The sequence below is a fragment of the Thalassophryne amazonica genome, chromosome 5, assembly GCF_902500255.1.
Source record: "Thalassophryne amazonica chromosome 5, fThaAma1.1, whole genome shotgun sequence".
Taxonomy (NCBI): Eukaryota; Metazoa; Chordata; class Actinopteri; order Batrachoidiformes; family Batrachoididae; genus Thalassophryne; species Thalassophryne amazonica.
In genome coordinates this window covers 54,269,264-54,295,211 of record NC_047107.1, presented here as the reverse complement: position 1 = coordinate 54,295,211, position 25,948 = coordinate 54,269,264, and the positions used below count along the sequence as shown (strand labels likewise).

Genomic DNA, 25,948 nt, shown 5'->3' with positions numbered 1-25,948 from the left:
ACCCCTTTGAGTCTGGTCTGCTTGAGGTTTCTTCCTCAGAAGGAGTTTTTCCTTACCGCTGTTGCTCTGGGGGTTAGTAAGGTTCCACCTTACTTGTGTGAAGCGCCTTGAGGCAACTCTGTTGTGATTTGGCAATATATAAAGGAAAATAAATTAGAAAAAAAAATGGAACATTACTGTGTGAGGAAGCTGTGTTTGGTTGTTTAATGATATCTGAGTGACAGCAATAATTACTTCTGGTACAGTACACACAAGGGCACCTTAAGCATTGTGGTCCTTTGGCCTTGTGCGCGCTAAAGAGTGCCCTTCTATGTTTAAATAAAGGCCTCCTTTTATTCGAGCTCTCAGCAGGGGCCTGTCAGCGGAGCCAATGTGGTTTGCGTAGCGCAGAAAGCACAGAGGGGAGTGTGGCGGTGAGCTGCGCCTCTGCTGTGCGCCTTTAAGCACAGCAGGCAGTGCTGTTGGTCCGTGTGTGTGTGTGTGTGTGTGTGTGTGTGTGTGTGTGTGTGTGTGTGTGTGTGTGTGTGTGTGTGTGTGTGTGTGTGTGAGCGCAGTGCGCACGGTGAGAGGGCTCGACGCACCGCCGCCGCATCACGCGAGCGGACGATCGAGGAGAAAGAGACGACAGTGTGGTGGCGAAGCCGTTAAAACACGGATCTGTCCTTTAATTCCACTGCAGCAGGATCACGCCGCGTGCTCGATCCACGGCGCATTATTGTAACTATAGCGCCGAGCAGATTACAGCGCAGATAACCAGATAACGGCATTAAAGCCGCGGGCTGGAGGACGCGTCGTGCTTCTGATGGGACTGAATTATGTTGGAGATGAAACATGAGAGATGACCATCCTGTCAGCGTGAGCCTGCTGAGCCAACGTGCACGGTAGGCACCAAACAATCCGAGTGTGTCCGATCTGACGTATCCATCAGAATATTTCTTATAGCAGATCAGAACTGGCAGATTTAATCGTGTTTGAGTACAGTCTCAGAAAGTAACCTCCAAATCCAAGAACACAGCCAGAATTGATTCCAATATTATGTAATCGATAGCTGTTTTGAGTGCAAGCTTCGTGCTGGATGGCCACATGTGTCTGTTTCTGACCATAGAACCCCAATTTATTATCTTCACCAGCCTCTGTTATTTGATCCTTGAGTCACTATTTGATCCTTTTTAATGATTAGTTTCTTGTTACATTCTGCCACCGCGACCCGGATAATCCGTAGAAAATTAATGAATGTTTCATCCTGCTTGTTGGTTCAAAGCCAACATTTTCCCCACAAAGTGTTAAGTTTCCTAACTTTAATTATATGCTGCTAATTTTTAACCAGTGCTGCAGAGAACAGGCAGTATAACCTACATGACCTCCTTCATTCCTTTCCTCAAACTCAGTTCTGGATTTTATCAGAGGAATCATTTTATCCTTTTATCCAAATAAGGGTTAATTAACTAATCATTTTGATATTTTGACTTTTAATTTGACAAAACATGAAATTTTAGATTATTTTGGTGTCTCAACTTGCAAAAATGATAAGTATGGTGATTTATTTTTCTTTTTGTTTTCTTAATCTGATGTAGATTCTCAAAGCCCTTTATAATGATACATCACATTCACACTGCACAACAGCAGCCACATAGGGCTTAAAGACCTCACTCAAGTGCACATTGGTGATTATTTACAGTGGAAGGGAGAAAAGTGCTGTTCTTTCATCTTTTCCATTCATATGTTCCTGTTAGGTCAGAGGATTGAGCCCATAACCTTCTGGTAACAGGTCACCACATCCTCAACTGTCATCCTAATTTCATGAATAAGTGATTGTCATGTTGTCTTAATGTGTCTGAACATCAGTGTCTGAGAACTCATATGTCTGTAATACAGTGCATCTGCAAAGTATTTACAGTACTACACTTTTTCCACATTTTATGTTACAGTCTTTTTCCAAAATGGAGTAAATAATTTTTTCCCCTCAAATTTCTACTCACAACACCCCGTAATGACCATATGAAAAAGGTTTGTTTGTGTTTTGAAATTTTTGCAGATTTTGTAAAAATAAAAAACTAAGAAATCACATGTTAAGTACATGTGATTTATGTGATTTTGCTCAATACTTTGTTGATGCACCTTTGGCAGAAATTACAGCCTCAGGTCTTCTTGAATATGATGCCACAAGCTTGGTGCACCCATCTTTGGGCAGTTTTGTCCATTCCTCTTAGCACCTCTCAAGCCAACCTCTATCAGGTTGGATGGGGCGCGTCGGTGCACAGCCATTTTCAGATCTCTCCAGAGATGTTCAGTCAGATTCAGGTCTGGGCTCTGGCTGGGCCACTCAAGGACATTCACAGAGTTGTCCTGAAGCCACTCCTTGATATCTTTGCTGTGTGCTTAGAGTCATTGTCCTTCTGAAAGATGAACTGTCACCCCAGTCTGAGGTCAAGAGCACTCTGGAGCAGGTTTTCATCCAGGATGTCTCTGTACATTGCTGCATTCATCTTTACCTCAATCCTGACTAGGCTCCCAGTTCCTGCTGCTGAAAAACATTCCCACAACATGATGCTAGCACCACCATGCTTCACTGTAGGAATGGTGCCTTGTTTCTTCCAAATATGATGTCGACATTAACACCAAAGAGTTCAGTCTTTGTCTCATCAGACCAGAGAATTTTGTTTGTCATGTTCTGAGAGTCCTTCAGGTGCCTTTTGGCAAACTCCAGGTGGGCTACCATGTGCCTTTTACTAAGCAGTGGCTTCTGTCTGGCCACTGTACCATACAGGCCCGATTAGTGAATTGCTGCAGAGATGTTTGTCCTTCTGGAAGGTTCTCCTCTCTCCACAGAGGAATGCTGGAGCTCTAACAGAGTGACCATTGCGTTCTTGGTCACCTCCCTGACTAAGGCCCTTCTCCCCTGATTGCTCAGCGTAGACACAGTCGTGAAAAGTATTTTTTTTTCAGTTCCCAGTGGAGAAGAAAAGGCAAGGAGGTAGGAGACGTTTTGTCGGTAAGTGTTAGCCTACACAGCTAACCAGAGTAGCTCTGTTCTGTCGACTGAAAAACCGTCTCGACACATTGGTGCTCCAGATCATAAACAAACTGCAACACATGTCCACTTTCTCACTGCATCATCACTTTTTCTTTGCATTTTCACTTTGCGTGTAATTTGCCCAAAACCCCATTGAAAATGCTGTGGTTTGTACCCCGGAAGCAGAGAAATTACTTCATATGCGTCATATTTTACCCCTTTAGCGCTCACCCTCAAACGACTGCGCTGCCCTATAAGGAACGTTTGCATAATCCATCAATATGAAGCATACAGATTGCAAAATACGTGATGTGATAGAAGAAATCTGAGCTCAGATTCAGATTTAGCACCCCAAAATTACCCTAAATCCAACCCAGTCTCACAGCATGTCGTGATTCAGCAGCATGAAATGTACATTAATCTATTGGTTCGTCATATTGTCATGAAAAGTGCAAAATTTTCATCATGGGAGCACAAATTTATTCTAATTCATTCTTTGATGGGTGCACATAATTAAAAGTGCAGTGGGGGGGGGGGGGGGGGGGTTATGGTTAGGGTTAGGGGAAGGAGTAAGGTTAGGTTAGGGTTGGGGGTAGGAGTAGGGTTAGTAATAGTGAGTTAAAAAAAACCCTGTCACGAATATTTGAATAATTTCATGACGAGAGCATGAAAATACGTGAGACTGGCCCTAAATCAGTTCTCAATGTCCATGCAAGAATTTGTTTTTATTTATTTATTTATTTATTATTATTATTTTTTTTTTATTTATTTATTTTTTGACCAGTGTCATGAACTGATGCACTGATAATGAATATACTTGTTAGAGCAAATAACTTTCTTTCTTGCTTTCTAAGACCCCTTTATCATGCATTTTAGATATTTCAAAGAGTTGACTATTTGTCTTAGCATTCACACCACAGCATGGTATTATTCCTTACAGTTACAGTTTCAATGAAATTGCCCACTTCAGTAAGGTGCTGTTTGTGATGAGCTCAGTACCCTGCAGATTACTGTATACAGATTACTGAGATGGACTAATTGCTCATTTCATCACACAGACTTTTGTTATAAGCTGCAGGAGCACCAATCAGAACTGATCAATATCATGAATATCACTGAAAAATAAAATTAAATCACCACATCCAACATTCTGATTCAACACTGTAATAGTTTTTTATCACATTGCACTGTGATAGTAATGAGCATTCTTTAAGAAAATACTACTACTAATAATAATAATTAAAAACAAACTCAGAGTGCATACTTTGACAACGATCTAAGAGTCCTCTATTTACATTATTTCTGTGGCGTTTTTCTTCATCTCTTTCTTTTAATTGTGAAAGAATTATTTATTTTATATGTTCTGTAAGATTCATTGATCATGGGAGCTGGATGCAGATCTTATTGCTGACCTACGATCACTGAGCTTTGATCCTGATCTGTAATCCTTATTGCTAATCTTTCATCGCGTACCTGACTTTTGATTATGAAGGTTGAACTCATATATTAACTGCTCAACACTATCCTTTTCTTTGATCTTATTACTCATCTTTGATCCTGAATGTAATCTTGTTCACTCATCTTTGGTTGCTTTTCCCTAATGTTTGATCATGTACCTGCTTGACTTTAGATCCTGAGTGCAGATGTTAGATCATCACTGCTAAATTTTGATCCTGGCCACTCATCAATGATTGTGAACTTTGATTCTGATTGTTGACTTTGATCCTGTTCACTGAACTTAGATCCCTGATTGTTGAGTATTTTCAATCCTGCAATTCAAATAAACGAGTCAGGAACAAGCATGAAAGATCAAGGCAGGAACTGGATCAAAGGACATAGGATTCAAAGGCAGATTGTACTGTTTGATTGGATCTGTGCCAAAAGATAGTGACTTCTTCCTTCCTTACATGGCCTACTTTTTCACCAAATTTATTGAATGTAATGCTAATCAAGAAACAAACAAACAAGCAGCATTGAAAGCATAACATCCTCAACTGGCTTAATAATAAAATTGGTGTTTGGGTCACAGCATTTGGTACAAGATCCTCTGGGTGAGTTATCTGTGAGTCAGGCTCAGCGATGAACCAGTGGGAATCTGTTGATTCCCACACTGACTTTCATGTCTGCTGCAAAACGTAAATCCTGAAATAACACTAGATGTTGATGTGAGTTGTATGTTTTGTTTTATTTTATCAGAGGAGGCTTTAGCTTAGTTTAGCTGTAGCTGCAGAGGATATCTTTAAAGTGGCTCTGATATGAAATCTTGTGAGTGGTGACGAGAAGGCCGCCAGCAGAGCGAGAAGGCTTTGAATTCCTCCGGAGCTTATCTCGTCATCCTCTTGGTGACCTCTCAGGGACGTGCATGGATCATATCCACTGGCTGCAGGCCTTGAAGACCACCAGATAAATGGACAGGAATTAGATTTTTTTTTTTTTTTTTCCGCATTTGTACTCACCATTCCAGTGGTGCGTAGCTGAAGCTGCAGTGTGTCAGTTGGTTGTTGTATTCTCTAATAATATATCAAAAAAACATGTCAAGATCCTCATTAGAGTGCATACAGAAATAGCTGGCCATTAAATTCTATACTTGCTCGGTGGCACGTGGAGCATTTCAGACTATTTATAGCATTGTGAGTGTATATTGCATTCAAATGCTGAATAATGATTCCAGATTCAATAGTGTCATATTCTACTTGAACTTAAGTGACATTTTTAATCAGTGTATAATTCTGTTTATTTTTTTCTGAAAAGAAAGCATGATTTTAGAAAAAAGCTAAACAATTAAAATTTTACAGACTGGAGTAATGGAAGGATTTCACTGCACGCACATTTTAGCTTTTCAGATTACAAGAGTAAAGAAGGAATATTCACAATACTGGAAGACATCCAGATAATCTACGCCTGGACAGGCAGTGCAGCAGATATCAGACACATCTTAGAAAGCATCACTCTGAAATTTAACGGTGTCACATTGCGCAAAATCAGTTTTTAGCCAGTTTTACACTTAAATATACATTAGGTTTCACATTAAAGATCCCTAAAATCCCAGAATTCTATGAGTGTACGTGCAGAAAAATTTACGAGGTCTTTTAGAAAACTATCCTACCTTTTTATTTTTTTAAAAAAACTATATGGATTTGAATGACGTGCGATTACACCAATCATGCTTGAACCCTCGTGCGCATGCGTGAGTTTTTTCACGCGTGTCGGTGACGTCATTTCCCTGTGGGCAGGCCTTGAGTGGGATGTGGTCCCGCCCTCTCGGCTGAATTCCTTTGTTTCACACGCTGCTTGAGACGGCGCGCGTTGCTTTATCAAAAAATTTTCTGGACCTGTGAGGAATATCCGAGTGGACACTATTCGAGAAATTAAGCTGGTTTTCGGTGAAAAGTTTAACGGCTGATGAGAGATTATGGGGTGTTTCTGTCGCTGTAAGGACTTCCCACGCAGCGGGACGTCGTGCAGCGCTTCCAGGCGCCATCGTCGGCCTGTTTCGAGCTGAAAACATCCTAATTTAAGGCTTAATTCACCCAGGACGTCGTGAGAGAACAGAAAAGATTCAGAAGAGGCCGGCATGAGCACTTTATGCGGACATTCCACTGTTTAAGGACATTTTTTAATGAAAGACGTGCGGGCAAATTCGCCGAATCGTTTCCGTGACGACTCGGCGAATCTGTGTGCACCGCGACAGGAAAAACACCTCCGTGTTGAAAACCATTTGTAAAATTCAGGCGGCTTTTGATGGCTTTCAACAAGTGAGTAACTGAGAAATTGTTTAACAGCTTGGGCATGTTCCAACTTGCCCGTTAAGGTTTCCAACACGGAGGTGTTTTTCCTGTCGCGACCCCCCGCGGTCGGGTCCGGCCCGACATGCAACTCTGCCCGCACGTTCTTTCATTACAAAATGTCCGTTAACAGTGGAATGTCCGAATAAACTCCTCATGCCGACTTCTTCTGAAAGTTCTCTGTTCTCTGACGACTTCCTGGGTCAACAGAGCCTGAAATGTGGAAGTTTTCAACTTGAAATGGCGAGACGCTACCGCCCTCGAAGCGCAGATCGCCGTCAGGCGCCGTGGGCCATCCTTACGGCGACACTACCAGACCAAAATCTCTCATCAGCCGTTAAAATTTTGACCGAAAACCAGCTGAATTTATCGAATGGTGTCCACTCAGTTGTACCTTACAGTTTTGAAAAAAGTTTGATCAAACAAAGCAGCAGTCTCTGAGCCATTCCTAAACAATGAAAAAATTGACGAGAGGGTGGGCGACTCCTCACTCAAAGACTGCCCACAGCGAATGACGTAACCGACAGGCGGAAAAAACTCTTGCATGCCCACGAGGGTTCAAGCATGTCTGATGTAATCACACGTGATTCAAATCCATATGGTTTTTGAAAAAAATAATAAAGTCGGATACTTTTCTAATAGACCTCGTACATCTGAAACATTGAATTTTACTTCTATTTATTTAACTTCTGTAACTTAAATCACCAAAGCTCATTACCTTTTCACTATTTGTTAATACTGTAATACCAGTTCAGAATAGGAAATTAATGTTATGCTAACAGGCTAAAAGGGGTGAAGACTAAGGCACGTGTTGAGTGTGCAGTGTTGGCACAAACCATTCTGAGGATGGGGGTGGCAGCGGTAAGTAGCGAGCAGGCTGTGGCCGAAAACAGAAGAAATAATAATAATGATAATATTAATAACTAGGACTGCAAGCAGTCATATACGTGCCCTCGTTCCGCGCGACCGCCTACCCAGGGCAGTGTGTTCCCTTGTGACCAGATTCGGCATGTCTGTACAGGGGCAACCACTTATCCCAACAGTTAAAATTTTAAACAAATCACAACAATGCATCAAGGAGTTATGACATTTGAATTGTTCTCCACTAGGGGGCGCTCAGTGTACAAACAGAGGGGCTGGGTGTGTTGAGGGGCCAACCGTCATCATACATGTGAAGTTTGAAGTCATCAGGCAAAGCATGAAGGAGTTATCATGACTTGATGTTCCATGGCAAAGGGTCCAAATGGTGGCACCATAGCGGCCACACCCTTCAACATAGAGAAAAGCTTTCGATAACTTTGGGTCAGTAGCATCTTTGGATGTTGTCAAAGAAATTTGAAGTGCATTGGACAAAATCCCTAAGAGGAGTTCGTTCAAATACAACATGTGGAAATCATTGCAAATGAGAAGAAAATTCAAAATGTCCGACTTCCTGTTTGGAGTAGACTCATGGTGCAAGAGACTTTTTTGTACGTCTATGCAAGTCACGTGTACCAATTTCATCTCCCTACTCCAAAAAAACCCCTATGGGGAGGGGTTTTTGAAATTTTCAAGGGGGCGCTATTGAGGCACTTTGCCCCACCCATGGACGAGACCCCTATGAATTGTAAGAGGTTGTCGTGCTTGACCTGTGTATCAATTTTCATGATGATGTGACAAAATTAAAGCCGTCAAAAGGAAGAACGTAATTTCATAGCGAAGGCGCGATATTCGGTACGCCACCACACAGAAGCCGTTACTCGTAAGTTCACGGCGATCATCGCCTATGTTCACCAACTTGTTCTGCATGTTTTAGAAGTGGAAGGAAGTTGATGGTGTTAAGTATGTGACTTCAGTACCTGTTTAAGTATAATGTTCCTGGCGAGGGTCAAAATGGCGGCGCCATAGTGGCCACACCCTTCGACATAAAGAAAAGCTTTCGATAAGTTTGGTCAGTATTGTCTGTGGTGATGTGGAAGAAATTTGAAGTGCATTGGACAAAATCCTAGGAGGAGTTTGTTCAAATACAACGTGGAAATCACGCCAAAATGAGAAGAAAATTCAAAATGGCCGACTTCCTGTTTGGAGTAGACCCATGGTGCAAGAGACTTTTTTGTACGTCTACGCAAGTCACACATGTGTAACCAGTTTCATCTCCCTACTTCCAAAAAAAAACCCCTATGTGGAGGGGTTTTTTGAAAGATTCAAGGGGGCGCTATTGAGGCATTTTGCCGCCCGCCCATGGGTGATGCTCCTATGAATTGTAAAGGTTGTTGTGGCTCGACCTTGTATCAATTTTCATGATGATGAGTGACAAAATTAAAGCCATCAAAAGGAAGAACGTAATTTCATGGCGAATGGTTAATATTCGGCACGCCGCCACAACGGACAAACCGTTACTCTAACTTCACGGCGTTCATCGCCTACGTTCACCAATTTGTTCTGCATGTTTTAGAAGTGGAATGAAGTTGATTGGGTTAAGTATGTGACATCAGGACCTCTTAAAGTAAAAATAGGACAGTTCTCACCACCACCGGGGTCCACTATGGCGCAGGTGGGAACTTAGATATGTAGACGTTCAGGACGGAGCCCTCATCATGTCCAGCAAGTTTGAAGGATCTATGATGAAGTATGTGGGCGTGACAGCCTTCGAAGTGAAATGGGCGTGCTCCAAAAAGCTCGCCAAAGTTTGACGACCCCTAGCAGCCACTCCTTTTGACTTAATTAGAATCTTTGACCAAATTTGAAGATGATCGGATGAAATGCCCTAGACGAGTTCGTTCAAATGTACGTAGTGGAAATGGCCAAAAATGGCAAAAATTTGCTCAAAATCGAAACTTAAATCAAATGGCCGACTTCCTGTCGATATTCACCATGACAGTAAGAGACTTTTTCATGCGTCCTGGTATGGTAAATATGTGTACCGAATTTCATGAGGCTACAACGAAAAAAGCCCAATGCGGAGGGGTTTTTGAAAATTTCTAGGGGGCGCTATTTCGTGATTTTTCTGCGACCATGTGCGACGCCCCCAAAATATCGAATTTTGGATCCGGCCGGACGACTTTGAAAGTTTGGTGAGTTTTTGAGCATGGGGAAGAGGCCGAAATTTCGATTTCAAGAGTGATAATAATAATAATAATGAATAAATAATATAATATAACAGCGCAATTACATAGGGTCCTCGTAGGACGTTGCCTACTCGGGCCTAATAATAAATAATAATAATAATAATAATAACAGCGCAATTACAATAGGGTCCTCGTAGACCGTTGCCTACTCGGGCCCTAATAATAAATAATATAATAATAATAATAATAATAATAAACAGCACAATTACAATAGGGTCCTCGTAGGACGTTGCCTACTCGGGCCCTAATATATGAATAACTCCCTCATTGGGAAATTGCCCTTATAATATGAATTAACATAAGTTATGGCACTCAGTTCATGTCATTCTCAAGGATGGTACAGCCCTTGTTCTTCTTTCCTGAAGCTTGTGGCCATCAGCAAGACAAGCTATTTTTTATTATTGAACACAGTAAAACAGAACCGCTGACACCCCCCATCCTCCGAATGGTTTGTGCTGACACTGCACACTCATCCCGTGCGTTAGTCTCACCCCTAAAAAAACAGCCCACTTCTTCTTCTTCTGGGCTTCTTACTGCATATTCTGCTAGTGTATGTGTTGCTGCCCTCCGTGGTGAATAAAAGGCAAGCAGAGACAAAGCAATGATGCAATACAGTGGTAAAAAGCTGAAGTAGCCCCTTGTTTTCATGAAATATGCATTTGAAGGTAAGCAATGCCACTTTCGGCTTATTTTAATTCATCATGGAAAACAAATGTCAATATTAAAGTATTGCACCAGATTGCGCTGAATCGAATCACATCAAATTGAATAGTTACATAATAAAAAGTATTTCTGAATCGTATCATAGGGCAGCTGGTCTGCTCTGTCAGCCTGATCCCGTCAGATCTCAGAAGCTAAGCAGAGCAGCATCTGGTCTACTTGGATGGGACACCTCTTTGGAACACGGCTGTGTGTGTTTCTTCAGGTGAAACTGGAGTTGCGTCAGGAAGGGCGTCTGGCGTAAAACTTGTGCCAGTTACCAATGTGGATTGGGCTGTACCCGCTTTGGCGACCCGGAACAAAACTGGGAGCAGCTGAATAAACAACAAAAACAACAACATCATAGGGCAGCACGGTGGCTTGATGGGTAGCACTGTTGCCTCCCAGTTAAACAGTCCCAGGTTAGCGTCCCACCTGGTCCTGTCTGTGTGGAATTTGCATGTTCTCCCATAATAGATCTGCTGTCGTGACCCCAAGTGAAAGAGGAAGAATCGGAAAGAACTTACTAAATGTACCTTAGGTGTGAGTGTGAATGTGATGGACTAGTGGCTTGTCCAGGGTGTGCCCCGCCTCTTTCCCAGTGACTGCTGGAATAGGCTCCAGCATTAGCTGACTGAATCATTGATGAAGGGTGAGCACACTTCATTAATAAATGATTACTAAACAGTTAACCTGTAATTAACTGTTATGGTTATTACTAATGTCAATTAATGACCCCTTATTGTAAAGTGTTACAATATAAACTGTGGAAAAGTGGCAAATGTTTATTTGGAAAATTACTTTCATAATCAAAATATCTTAAATTTACTGATGTTTATTTGCTGCTATTAGACACATGGGTGAACCTTCAGTTTTTGTTTTGTTTTTTTAATCTACTGAGTATCTTCAAATTCACTGGTGCCCTCCAGATGGCCGGATGGTGGCCTGATGTGACATGTGGAAACTGGTGATTAAATGGCATCTACTAGTAAATAGATTACATTTCTACAGCACTTTTCCATCCAATGCAGATTCTCAAAGTGCTTTACAGTGATGCTGCATTCTAAACCGCACGCACGCACGCACACACACACACACACACACACACACACACAGTGGTGTCATTCATGTCCCCAACTGCACACTGTGAATAAGATGAGGATTAAGGACCTTGCTCAAGGGACCTTGATCCTGGGGAATCGAACTGAGTATCATATGATCTTAAGCTCACTGATTTAACCTCTAGACATCACCTCGCCAGGTGAAACGTGTTTTGAAAACATGAATATTTTGTGCTATTACAGCAATGGCTGAATTATAAACCTCATGGAAGCACTGGCATTGTCTGTCTCCCACTAGCAAAATATGAAATATGGTGGTCCAAGCTGGTCTGAAATCTACATTCACAGCTCTGCCATTATTGTCATTATCTGAAATGCTCAGCGGAGGCAGAAGCTCCCTCACCATGTACGAGAGAGTGAATGATGTGAAGAGATTGAGAAGTAGAGCAAATGTAAAAACAAACATAAGTAGGAAACAGTGAACACTGAATTATTACGGCTGACCTTGAGATGGTGCCATTCACCAAAATGAGCACACCTCCTCTGTCAGTGCTCACCTTCAGTAACACACACCCTGTTCTTTCTTCCGCTTGATCGCAGTCACACAAACACCTTTTGTTTATGTTAAACTCTGGGGTTCTTGTTTCTTTTCATCCTGCACCAACATGGTGCCACCCTGGCAACAATACCCCTTTAAGTCCTTTTGACTTGAGTTTGCCAAATCAATTATCTTGAAACCAGAGAACCAAACGGCCTGAGTGCTGCTGCTTCATTAGCCTGATGGCCAAAGACACTATATTACATTCAAAAGGGTCATACTGTCGGGTGTAAATATGATACCATGACACCATATGTACTATTTGTACAGTGACAGTTTTTGTAATTTTATCTTTGTACACCACCACAGGAGTTGAAATGATACAATCAAGGTGTTTTTGTTGTGTAGACTTTCAGCTTTAACTTAAGTGGCTTAACAAAAATATCACATTAAATATTTATAAATTATGGCCATTTATATTCATTGTGCCTCTTTTTTTCAGAGGCCATAAGTGTGATCAATTACAAATTGAACCCAAACATGCAGGCAGTAACCACACAGGATATAAGGGGGAACAGTCCCAATGAGCACAACAGGAGTAAAACTCAAACAAAACACAGGCAGTAGAAGGCAGCAAAACAACCAGGAGTCAGCAAAAGGCAAATACTAGACAGACGTCACAAATAGCCAACTAACCGGAGGTGTCAAAGAATAATCTGGCAAACTCAAAGGAAATTCTATAGTACAGTATAGTGACACAAATGAACAGGCAAGCGGTAAGTGGTGTGATTGAAAATGTGCAGCATCTGTGGGGGAGACCGGCTGACAAAGACACACCTACAAACACACACAGAAACTGGCAAAGACAAAGTGTCACAAACCTGGAGGAACCCCGGGGGTGAGTAGAAAACAAATATATACTAAAACCAAATACCAAAACACAAGTTAAAAACCCCCCACAAATCAAAGAACAAAAGACTAGCAAAAAAGACTCAACAAAGGCTCCAGTGTGCAAACAGTAAAATAACATGGCTAACAGATAAAGCACAGACAGGGGACAGACCAAAAAGACAACCAACACAAGGACAAACGATCCAGACAGGGGACTGATCACGACAAATAAGTAACTTGACAAACTAATAGAATTCTAAATGTAAATATTAGGTCATCGCTTTTACAGCCTTTGTACAAGTATGGGACTACATACATGAATGTTTATAAGTTGATGAATATGTCTTGGGCTTCATTTACATTATTAATTATTTTTGAAACACAACCAGTGTGGTATTGTACAGTAAATCTGTCTGAAGTAGGCCATTGTCAAAAACTGTGACTATGCAAGAACAGTGGTGAGGGAAGCCACTAAGGGACCTGTGACAACAGTATAGGATTGATATATAGTTATGGTTAGGTTTTGGGGAGGGGACACACTTACGCTATGGTTACAGTTAGAGTTAAGAGAAGGGGGAGGATTATAAATAGCAGAATGAAAAAACATGTCACGAAAATGTAGAGCATTTTATAACGGGGGCATGAAAAAAAAAGTGAGACTGGGCTGCATCTCCACACCACTGCTCATGATTACTGCCCGCTCCAGTTAATGAAATTGCTCTGCTCTGAAACAGAAAGCATCCAGCATCTATATTATAATAGCCAAGTGGCCTCTGTGTATATGTGCGTGCACTCGTGTGTATAGATTTGATCACGCAAAAACCCATTTTAGCTATCCAGCAAACAATGGACACTGTGCTGCAATGCACCATAGGAGTTTGGGGTTTAAAATGTTATTGTGGTTCATGTTAGTTTAACAGTGGTGTTAGTGTTATTGATTTATTGTGATTTTGTAGTTTGTAGGTTTAGTCACTTCAGTTATGTTATGCTGCCGTTACAGCCCAGTCTCACGTTTTTTTTTTTTTGTGCTCCCATCTCAAAATTAGTCAAATTTTCATTATGGGTTTAAAAAAAAACAAACAAACTCACTATTACTAACCCTACTCCTACCCCAACCCTAACCTTAACCATAACTTAACCCTACTCCTTCCCCCAACCCTAACCATAACCACCCCGACACCCCCGCTTCACTTTTAATTTTGTACAGCCATCACGGAATGAATTAGAATGATTTTTTGCTGCCATAATAAAAATTAGGTACTTTTCGTCACAGTATCACAAACCAATAGATTAATGCATATTTCGTGCTGCTGAATCACGACTTGCTGTGATACCAGGTTGGCCATTACCGTGAGTGAGTTCAGTCTCATGTTGCTAACACCATGAGTGAAACATGTATTGTGTTTGATCTCCACCCAGTTTGTGTGTCAAATTAAAAGCACCCGCATGCGGTAAAGACAAGCGTTCATGCGTGTGTGCGTGCAACTTTGATCAGGGACAAACAGAGCACGGCTGACATTTGCTGCTTGGTATGCTTATGTATTTTGGGTCAAGGATGAATGGCGCCAAAACGGAACGCTGATAGGACTAATAGTTTTGGAGAAGCTACGAATAATAGCTAACATAGCTAATTACATTTTGGACTCTCACGCCTTTCCAGCAGGGGGCAGTAAATCATCTTTATATTAAACGAGTGAGTGTAAATGTAAAAATACATGGATGACACAAGAAAGTGAAAACACTTATTTTCATTGTGGTCCATTTAAAAATCACATAACAAAACAGGAGTAATAATAATAATAGTGTGTATATGATAACAACAACAACCTAAACAATTTATAAATACATTAAGACAGTAAATTAACATTAAAAAATTACATAATTAACAGGAAATAAAAGGGTTGAGTTCCTCTTCTAAAAATTGTTGAGGTCTAAGGTTCTAAAAATATTCTGGACTCACATGCCATTCTAACTCATTGCTTAAAGTAGACCTGCATTGAAATAAATGTGGTCAGATCTCAGAAAGAAATAGCTGATATGTATTTATAAGACCCTTATGAATGCAGTAAAGTAAATCTGTAGCCCAAATTTGTAATTCAGCGGAGAAATCTTTGTTTAAAAATGGCAAATTTGCAGCTAAAATTTGCCCTCTGTGAAAACAGTTTGTACATCCGGGTCATTTCCATGACGTCGGGGAGAAGACGACGTGCTTGCGCCTTCAGTCCGATCAAAAAAAAAAAAAAAACCTTCAGTCCGATCCCGCATTGAAATTGATTTTATCTGTTAGTAATGTTACTGTTATACACATCCGGATTTCAACATCCAAAAGTAAGCTGCAATGAATGCGAGATACAGCTCTGCATGCTCAGATCAGCGGCGACATCAACAGGGGGCGAAGTTCTTCTCCGTTCTTCTCTGTTTTGATGCGGAGCGGCCAGTAACACCTGTTGCCTGCAAGGACAGACTTCTTGCGGCAAAATCCGCAGCGCCGCACGGTCTCGGTAATCGGAGCCGCAGAGCTCCGTGGCCACTGAGAGAGGTTTATATCTTTTTAATGACTTGAATTCTTTGCAGGTCCCGCATCCGTACCCTGCGATGGTAACACCAGAGGCTAAAGACAGTACATTTTCAATGCGACACCACTCAATCAAATGGGCGTATGGAAAAAGTCCCCAAAAATCAGCAACAATAAAAGAAATGTATACTCACCAAACGTACTGCAAGACAGTGGAGGTCGGTCTTGAAGTCCTGAGCGATTTCTCTCACCAGGCGCTGGAAGGGCAGCTTGCGGATCAGCAGCTCGGTGCTCGAGGACCACAATGTAAATAAGCATCCGTATTGGAAGTGTTCTTGTGTTATCCTCTGTGGTATTTTTATGTATTGTTATATAATTTTATTGCCGAATAAAATAAAATTCTAGGAGCAGTGGATTTCTGTTAGCGGCGGATCTCTCACAGCGCCACGGTGCCGTGAGGCTGCTTCATGCCGACGTTGAAACTTCTGCAATTGTTCGCCAAATGCATGAAGTGTAATCACAGCGGCCACTGCGTTGTAATCCAGAATGGCCATGGGACACAAAATGACGTGACCGATACGTCACATGAAAACCCTCTATAAGACAATAAAAAGGTGCTTTTGTAAGAGATGCAAACTGACGTAAATCCACAAATTACAGTTGGCGCACGCAATGCATGCTGGGATAGGTTCTTCTCTCTGATGTCTCGGCAGCGTCCCGGATGTGCTGACAGTTTTGCGGAGGGCTACATTTTAGCTGTAAATTTGTCATTTTTAAACTAAGATTTCTCCGTTGAATGACAGATCTGGGCTTGCAGATTTACTTTACTACATTCAGAAGGATCTTATGTGTAAATATAAGACATTTTTTGGTCCAAAGATCTGACTGCATTTATTTCATTGCAGGTCTACTTTAATTTATTACCACCCTTGAAAAATGTCACATACCTACTTTATGAACACTACCCAATCTAGAGCCTGTGGATCCCCACGAGCAACATGCTAGTTAGTAAGTAAGTAAGTAAGTAAACTTTATTTATATAGCGCTTTTCGCAGACAGGGGTCACAAAGCGCTTTACAAGGTAAAACAATAAAAATATACAGTAAAAATACACACTCAGTACTAAAAAAATATTGGCCATGAAAAGCCTGTTTAAAAAGTAGAGTCTTTAGTTGCTTTTTGAACATCTCAACAGAGTCCAGGGATCGCAGGGACAGAGGGAGTTCGTTCCAGAGACGAGGCGCTACGGCTTTAAAAGATCGGTCTCCTCGAGTTTTTTTTTTTTTTTTAGCTTTTTTTATTTAGCTTTTTTTTTCGCAGAAAAAAAGGCAACAAATTACAAACAGTAGGTAAGCAAAACACAATAACACGTATAAAACACTATTAAAAGCAACAAAGGTTGAGAGCGTATAAGTTCAGTATTAGAGGTAATGAGATCAATATATATAATTATTCTTACAAACCATAACATCAAGAATGAAACAGGTTGTGACCTTGTGTTTTGAGATACATGTCCCATTTTTCCCAGAGAGCATCGTATTTGTCTTTTTGGAGTCTTAAACTGAAAGTCATGCGTTCCATGCACTGGATGTTTGAGATAATTGTTACCCATTGGTCAATAGTAGGGGGTTCCCCACATAGCCATCACCTTGTTACGGCCTTTTTACTTGCTGCCATAAATATTTTTAAGAGGTATCGATCACCTTTGGGTAAACTTAAGTCCATATCCCCAAATAAAAAGACAAACATGTGAATTCAGTATCATAACACAAGACTTCTCTGACAGCACCACGAACACTGTCCCAGAAAGGTTTAAGAACAGGACATTCCCAACATATGTGTGTGTGATCAGCTTCACAACAGCCACATCCCCTCCAGCATTTAGCTTCTGGCCCAGTCTGTTTGGACTTTTGCTTTGGAGTTATGAAATATCTAATAGAATTTTTCCATGAGAAGTCCCTCCATGTTTGTGAAGCAGTAGTTGTGATTTGTGTGTTAATTATGTTTATCCATTTTTCAGGGGTAATTACAATCCCTAACTCTTTTTCCTATTTTGCCTTTACATAATCTGTTGAGTAGCCTCTTAATTCACCTATGCATCTGTATAACTCTCCAATAATCTTTCTAAACAATTTTGTATTGTAAGCCCTAATAAACATTTGTGTTACACCTGATGGGTTTCTTGGTAAGAGTCTTTTAATGTTATTTTCAAAGTAATGACGTAGTTGGAGGTACCTGTAAAAATCTTGTTGTGCAAAGCCATATCTGTCTGACATGGTTTTAAAATCTAGAAGTTCCCCATTATTGAGTATGAGGCATAGTGCTGTGAGACCGTGTCTCTCCCACTGGGTAAAACCTCCACCCTCTACAGCAGGCTTAAAGTCTGGGTCATATATTATTAATTACCATTATTTAATGCTTCAATCTTAAATATGATCAATCTATCTTTATTAGTTGGCTATGTACCACAGGCTTTTTTTTTCTCAGCCTCTACGCTAGTATCTTTGAGGCTTTAGAGCCTGATTCATAATATGTCTGTTTTGTAAATCTTAACTTTTTCTCTACTTCGTCACAGTATAACTTATCAATTTCTTGTTTAATTGGTCTCATTTGCTGAAGTAATTGTGGATCCTTATTTTTGATGTGCTGTTGTTCGAGCTCTAAAAGTATTTTTTGCCGTTCTAGGAGTCTTTGAGTTTTGATCTTTTTAACAAAAGCAGTTTCTGATATAATTTCCCCCCTCAAAACTGCCTTTGAAGCATCCCACAGTATGACCGGGTTCACATTTCCATTGTCATTATCCTCTAAGTACATTTTAAGTTCGTTGTTAATTTTTTCCCTGAACCCAGGGTTATTTAGCATACTAATATTTAATCTCCATGTTGTTGTTTTATCTACACTATCTAAGTGCAATTTTAAATAGATAGCAGAGTGATCTGATATGTCCCTCTGACTTATTTCACATTCTTTTAACCTGTGCCTTTCAGAGTTATGCATGAATAAATAATCAATCCTTGAGTAGGCATTATGTCGATTTGAGTAAAATGTATACTGTCGAACCTGGTTATGAAAATCTCTCCAGACATCTATCAAACCAAGGTCCTGAACTCTTCTTTTAAACCATTTTTCAATATTGGTGGTTTTCCTTTTTTTGTTAGATGTGTCCATCTTTGGGTTTAAAACCATGTTGAAGTCACCTGCACAAATCAGAACTCCTGTCTGGAGTGCAATTAGTTCAATTTTTTTTTTTAAATAACACCTTATTACTAGCTGGAGGTGCATAAACATTTAGCAAAGTCAACTCTTTATCATCTAACTTACCTTTCACCATTATGAACCTGCCTTCTTTGTGTTTGGTTTCTGACAGAGGCTTAAAATGAACAGAATTTGGTATCAGGATAGCTACACCCCTTTTGTGCCCTGTTTTAAACGATGAGAAATAGGTATGTCTACAACCCATTTTCTTTATTTTCTCATGCTCCTGGCTTGTTAGGTGGGTCTCTTGCCAAAATATAATTTGTGTCTTCTCCCTCTTTACCATAGATATTATTTTACTCCTTTTTATAGGGCTAGTCAAGCCATTTACATTGAGAGAAACAACCTTAAATTCCTTGTTATGCATGTATGTACCAGAGTCCTCTCAAACTTATGCTCCCAAACCCAAACAAAGAACAGTTTCTACGAACAATGAGCACAGAACGGCTGCAACAATAAAGAAATACAGTAAATAATAAAAACTGGGCTTCCATCAAAGAGGCTGTCCGTGGACCTCTTGTGTAGGGGGATGTTTTGACCACTAAGTGGCAGGGCCCTCTCAAGTCATTTATGTGGGTGGCTGTCATTCAGACTCTGCAGACTGACTACCTCGTTCTTAAATAAAAATAGGCAGGATTAAATCAGTTAATCTCCTCTGTATGTTGATCGTGATCCATATAGACACTTTAAAGATGGGGGAGGGAAAAAAAGGGAAAGAGAAAAAAAAAATCTGCTCACTGTCCTGTTTCAGGTTACCAAATAGGAAAAAAGAATAACTTAACACTCCGCGTTGTCTCTGTCGGTTAAATCCGCGAAGCTTGTCTCGGACCCTTTGCTGGTATTCACCTCCGGTTCCGCACCGGCCGCTCTTCACCTTCTCCCAGCGGGGGCCCGGTCGCAGTGCTTCTCGCTCTCCGCCCTCAGGTCTCAGTGGTATCGGGAGGCCTCTTACTCGTAGATCCCGGGCGGCTTGGTCCACACTGTCATAAGTGATTATCCCCGACTCCAGGAAGACTTGCATTTTAGTCGTCGGTGTGTGGAATCTGATTCCCTCTTCTTTCGGTGTGTATTCCCTCCTTTTTTCCATCACACCTGTTGCGTAGTCGTGGTCGAAATACAGCCTTTTCCCATCCAGGGTTATTTTTTTCCCCCACGCTGCGCTGATGATCTTCTCCTTAGTGGTGTATTTCAGAAACCTGACTACCGTCGATCTTGGGGGTGCAGTGTCAGCAGGTTTAGGTCCAGCTGCTCTGTGTGCGCGTCCGATGCCGAGGTCATTCAGACCGATGCTCTCACCCAGTTCAGTTTTTATAAAGTTCTCCACAAAGCAGAGCATTGAGGTCCCCTCAGCTCCCTCCTTGATGCCATAAATCCGAATATTGTTGCGGCGTGAGTGTCCCTCAAGCTCCGTAATCTTTGCTTTCAGCTCCAGCTGGGTTTTCTGCATCTGGGTTAAAACCTCCTGCACCTCCACACCAAAAGTTTCCACTTCTCCGATGCGCTGCTCAGCTTCGCCTAGTCTTTTTAAAGTGGTCTCTATTTTCCCCGCAGTTTCCCCCAACTTCTGATTAATATCCGTAACTGTTTGGAAATATTGTTTTGTAGACCAGACATGGCTTAAACCATGGTTTCATTAATGATGTTGCGGATGGAGGCTAACGTTACCGTTTCTGCTAGCATAGCCTCGTCGCTGCCGCTTGTATCTTCACCGTCGACCTCCTTTTTTTTACTTCTTAATGCCATTCCAAGACCCCTTTCTTCTCCCCCTGACATTATTGACCAAAAGACACTTTGGTTGTAAAACTCCTGGATTTAAGGGGGTTAATAGTAGATCAGTCAGGAGCTGAAACTTTATGCTGCCATCTCCGTCATTGCGCCACCGGAAGTCGGTCTCCTCGAGTTTTAAAGCAGGTTCGAGGAACCATCAACAGGTTCTGACCTGAAGATCTGAGGCTGCGGGCTGAGGTGTAGGGCTGAATCAAGTCAGCAATGTAATCAGGAGCCTGACCATGTAGTGCTCTGAAAGTCAAGACCAAGATTTTAAAATTAATTCTGGAGGCAACAGAGACCCAGAGGGATTCCAAGATAGGTGTGATGTGGGCTCTCCTGTTGGTGCGGGTCAGAAGCCTCGCAGCAGAGTGCTGGACATACTGCAACCGATTTAGCTCCTTCTTACCCAGACAAGTGAACAGGCTGTTGCAATAGTCCAACCGCGTGGAGACAAAGGCATGGATGATTTCCTCTAATTCTTTCTGTGACACCAATTGTTTAAGTTTGGCGATATTTCGCAGTTGAAAGAAGCAATTCTTTACAAGCTTGCTTGTGTGCTGAGCAAGAGACATTCCTTCATCCAAAATAACGCCAAGGTTTCTAAGGCTTGTTTTTGCCATTAAGCCCAAGTCACCAAGGAGGCTCCTGATAACAGGAACAGCACTGTCAGGGGCAACAATAAGTGTCTCAGTTTTTTCAGAGTTTAGTTGCAGACTTTTTCCATTAAGCCACTTCTTCACACAGCGGCGACTGTTACGCAGTGATTTCATTTGCGTCCCGCTGAACAGGAACCAATTGCAACCACCGGTAGCCTCGGTCCGAGCAGGAGAAACCAGCTGACCGCATGACCCGTTTGATCATGCACTGCATGCCAGCCCTGCGCCTTCTCCTCCTCCTCGATTTCTTCCTGGGATTGCCTGGGACTCGTAACAGCAACAGGTATTCCGGGGAAGTGGGCGCGCACACAAACGGTGGGGGGAAAGTTTGTTTGTAGCTGTCTCTGTCGTTAAAGCAGCATTCCATAGACTCTTTGATGTTAAAAAGAGAGCCGGACAGCATAGGCACAGTTACTGGGTACGAGGACTAACACAAAGGCATATGATGTGAAAATCAATGCCAAAAACTGACATAAAAGCAGCCAAGCAGCGGCAAGCCCACACACAGGCGCCATCTTCATTGTCATTTATTGTCATTACCTCTGTGAGAAGTAGCTTGAAAGTTGTATTTTATACCCCGGAATCATGCAGAATGGCGTCAGAATTATGAATCGGCACACATCCGAAAAGTGTTACATTTCCAAAATGTTCTGACAGCCATCTGCGGAAGTCCACACAGTTGGTTAAAATCAGCCGGTGGCTGCGAGTGTGATGCACATGTTCAAAACCCTCCAGGCGCCGTCGAGACGGGACACCTATCTGAGGGCGGTCAATGTGCAATCTGAGGACCATCTGACTGTAATTTTCATATTTCAGAGGCGGCAAAATGGGACCACACCCTCTTTTCCTCGTGACTGGTCAGTCAAATCCATATTCAGGCAGAAATGATTTATTTCCAGATGCACTAATGACATAAAAACCAAAGTCTGCTGTATAAAAGTAAAGTAACTGAAAACATATTACCCCATATCTGCACAAAATACATCGGTTTATTCACACTTTGTGGCTCACAAGGCATCCTAATGTCAGACTTACTTTAAAAACAAGTTTAAAACTTTCCTCATTCCTCATAATGTTTTATAAAGCTACGGTTACCACAGATTACACATATTTTAAGGCCTCAATTTGGTATCAGATTTTTTTTTCTCTCCAAAAATATACATCATTGGGTGTCAAAAATCAGCTGTGGAAGACGGTCACAAATGGTTTCAGTGCCCACTGACAGATTTTGCGTTTCACTACATGGAGGAACAGTTTTAGTTATTTCATTACAAAGCTTTTCTGTTATTTTTGCAGTCACATTAACAATGCACAAACTTGCATGTAAAGGCCCTTTCACACCGGGTCTGCATAGAACTGCATTGTGCTGCGTATATAGTAAGCAGGAATGGCTGCATAAATTGCGTGCAGGAGAAAAAAATGTTGTGCACAGGGGGTGCTTGGCAGGAATGCACGCAGGGGGGAAAAGCTTGGCTCCATGATGCTGTTTGTACAGACTGCCTGGACACACAGATGAATTTGATACCTTGGAAAAAGTCAGAATACATTATTTCCAGAAGTTAATGGACTTTATTTGATGTGCCACAATCGTGAGAGAACTTGAGGAGGTGAAGGCAGAGGTACAGTCGGCGATTGCATGTAATCTGTCCATGAGGAGTTATAGTTGGGCGTGGATATGTCCTCTCACTGGCAATCCGTTCGTGAGGAGTTATAGTTGGACATCTACATGTCCTTGTGCTGGCAATCCGTCCGTGAGGAGTTATAGTTGGACATCTACATGTCCTTGTGCTGGCAATCGGTCCGTGAGAAGTTCTAGTTGGACATGGACATGTCATCTCACTGGTGTTCCGTCCATGAGGAGTTATAGCGGACGTGGAAGCTTGACCCGCCTCTTCTTCTTCTGTGGCTTTGAAGCTTCACTGCCAGCAAGTTCAGCGGGATGAATAAAATCCAGCAATGCAGGTATATACTGATAAGAAACCTAAAAGGATTCTTTGCTCTGGCGTAGCATTGTGTACAATTGCAAAGCCATGGTGTACAGTTGCGCAGTGTTGCAATGACTTAGATCCAGCAGCACAGTGTTGTGTAGACTTGCGTGGAACACTCCGTCTGGCACTCTACGCTGAAAGTCAGTTCACAGACCCCTTTGCGTCCCTCAGCGTATTGTCATGTAGGGCTGCATAAACTCGGCATAGTTGGTACGCCGCAGTACACAACTCTATGTTGGCCTGGTGTGTGTGAGATAAAGAATCTCAAGGAGTGGAGGCTCCTCTGTGCTTCACATTTTTTTTAAGTGTGCAGGGCCCTAATTGGGTTGTTGCACTTGCTAGAGAAATTTGTCAGTTTGCTCTGAAATGAACTTGTGTAGCCAAATGAAAAGACACGTCCCTCTGTTCCATATACAAGCGCCACAAACCATCTGCTTCTGTCTTTCTCACAAAATAAGTGCACACAGGGCTGTTTAACTGGAAATGCTTCTTTCACTTACAGCATGTCCTTTTTTGTGTAGTAATGGTTTCTTCTATCATTTTATCCAGGTGTAAAAAAACAGCCTCATCTATTTATATTCATTAACCTGCTGGATTCAGTAATGCATTTTCTTCTATTAATTTCTAGCGGAATCAGACAGGATAAGGACTTCAGTCTGTTCCTTATCAGCCACTTTCCTGCAGAGGACACACATGAGCCTCCACAGCAAAGCAAACAGTGTCCATCTGTCAGTAAATTTGGTTAGCTGCAATACTACCAAACATTTTGTGAAATATATGAAGCACATCTGCTTGATTCTACGCACTGTTATAGTTTGTGCATCAACAAAAACATCTCGTACAAATGTGTTAACATCTTGTGCTTCTCTCCAAGCACCTCCAAATTTACAGGAAAAATACAAGCGCTCTTTTCAAAATATGGCAACATTGACTGGGAGCAAGTCAACAGCATAATGCTGCATTCACATTTTGATGGCAGACAAATAATTCTATCAGTTGTGATTGCAGAATCGCTGTCACCAGTAACTGTGATGGACGATGTAGTAAAGGCACATGTTGTAGTTTGCTTAACTGAAAGATACGCTGAACAACCCAGCCACTGAGTCTTCACAATCCAGTGTGCTCTTCCTGCTGGTCCCAAACCTGGAATAATGAGGAGGTTTTCTTCAGGAAGTAGATCCAGGGTAAAACCTGCGCCAAATCAAATATGCACATTATTAAGTGGATTTCCATACTGGAACAGTAAAGGCCCAGGATACTGCTGGCCAGCAGGATACTGGTGGAAACTGGGCGAAGGAGGGGAATGAGCAGGGGGAGGCATGTCCAGGAACAGTGGGACAGGAAGAAAGTTAGAAACATGGTTTGAGACTTTGAATGTTAACACTGTGACCGGTAAATACAGAGAGCTGACTAATGTGACTGAGAGGAGGAAAGTGTGTGACTCCTTTCAAGCATGATCAGACACAAGTGGTTTCCTCTACTCGTGTTACTGAAGTCTTCCCTCTAAATTGAACTGAGAAAACTAATAATGCAGAGTATTAAACACATACACACCATGTTAGCAAACACAGCAGTAAAATAAAATGAAATTAAAATACAGACAGATAAAATACCTCATTGGCTGCATGCTACTAAAGGAAATGATCTTGGAATCTTCTTATCATCATGTATACCAGTACACGTGTCTCTTCTTCATGTTAAAGTGTTCATAAGGCCCCATTAAAAAAAAACAGTCTGTCATCCCTGCCCACATGCCAAAATCGGCCTGCATTTTTTTTTTCTTATTTTATTTTGGCGAGTTTCATTGATGGCGGTACAGCTGGTGCAAGAACTGGCATGTCCGCTGGGTGGCGAGTACTATGCTTTGGCCGAAGACGGACGAAGTTTACCGTGCCGGGCCCATAACTTGCAGCTTGTTGTCATTGACAACCACACAGTCAGTTGCGCCGTCTCACTCAGTATGCATGTTTATCATGCTACAAGCATGCAGTACACTGACTGTATTTGACATGGAAAAAATAGCTGATATTTTCAGTTGCTCACTTGGTATACAGGTGCTGTATGTGTCATTTTACAGGTTTAAAATCAAGTATGTACCTGTTTCTAAGAAGATAAATAAAAATCTGTCCTCCCACATCACTTTTTTCTGATGTCAAGGATAATAAACTATTATTTTTTTATGGTGCCTAACTTGTTTTAGTTTGTTTGACCATCACATGCATATTGCCACACTAGCTTGCTTCTTCTTCCAGTCACGTTCTGAATGCAGCGCAGCGGAGGCTTCAAAATAAAAGTCCTTTCCTGTTTTACCAAAATAACGCTATAAAAAATACAAAATATAACCCAGACTATTAGATCCTTCTGAAAATATGTAACCAGTATAGGAGCAACAGCTACAAGGTGGATGTGTGTAAAACAGACCAAGTGAAAGGGGAGTATGGCCAGGAACATCGGTTCAAACTGTTGTACTATACTGTGGATAGAGTAATCCAAACGCCAAACTACCAAGACACAACACAACACAAGAGTGACAGAAATGTTAGAGTTAAACAACCATACATGATCCAGTGTTCACAATGACAGGATAACTGAAAAGACAACAAGGTGTTGATTAGACTCTCACTGAAATAGAATGTATTGGTAAGTCAATGGTTGTATTGGTGCCAGATT

At 41.6% G+C, this 25,948-nt stretch overlaps 1 protein-coding gene across 1 annotated transcript in view; it reads left to right on the top strand.

Moving 5' to 3' along the window:
- Window positions 1-517: 517 nt before the first annotated feature.
- Window positions 518-25,948, top strand: part of wscd2 (WSC domain containing 2) — a 128,352-nt gene continuing 102,921 nt past the window's right edge. Inside the window, 1 exon segment of the mRNA XM_034170286.1 lies at window positions 518-881. The gene's annotated coding sequence lies outside the window, so the exon portion shown is untranslated.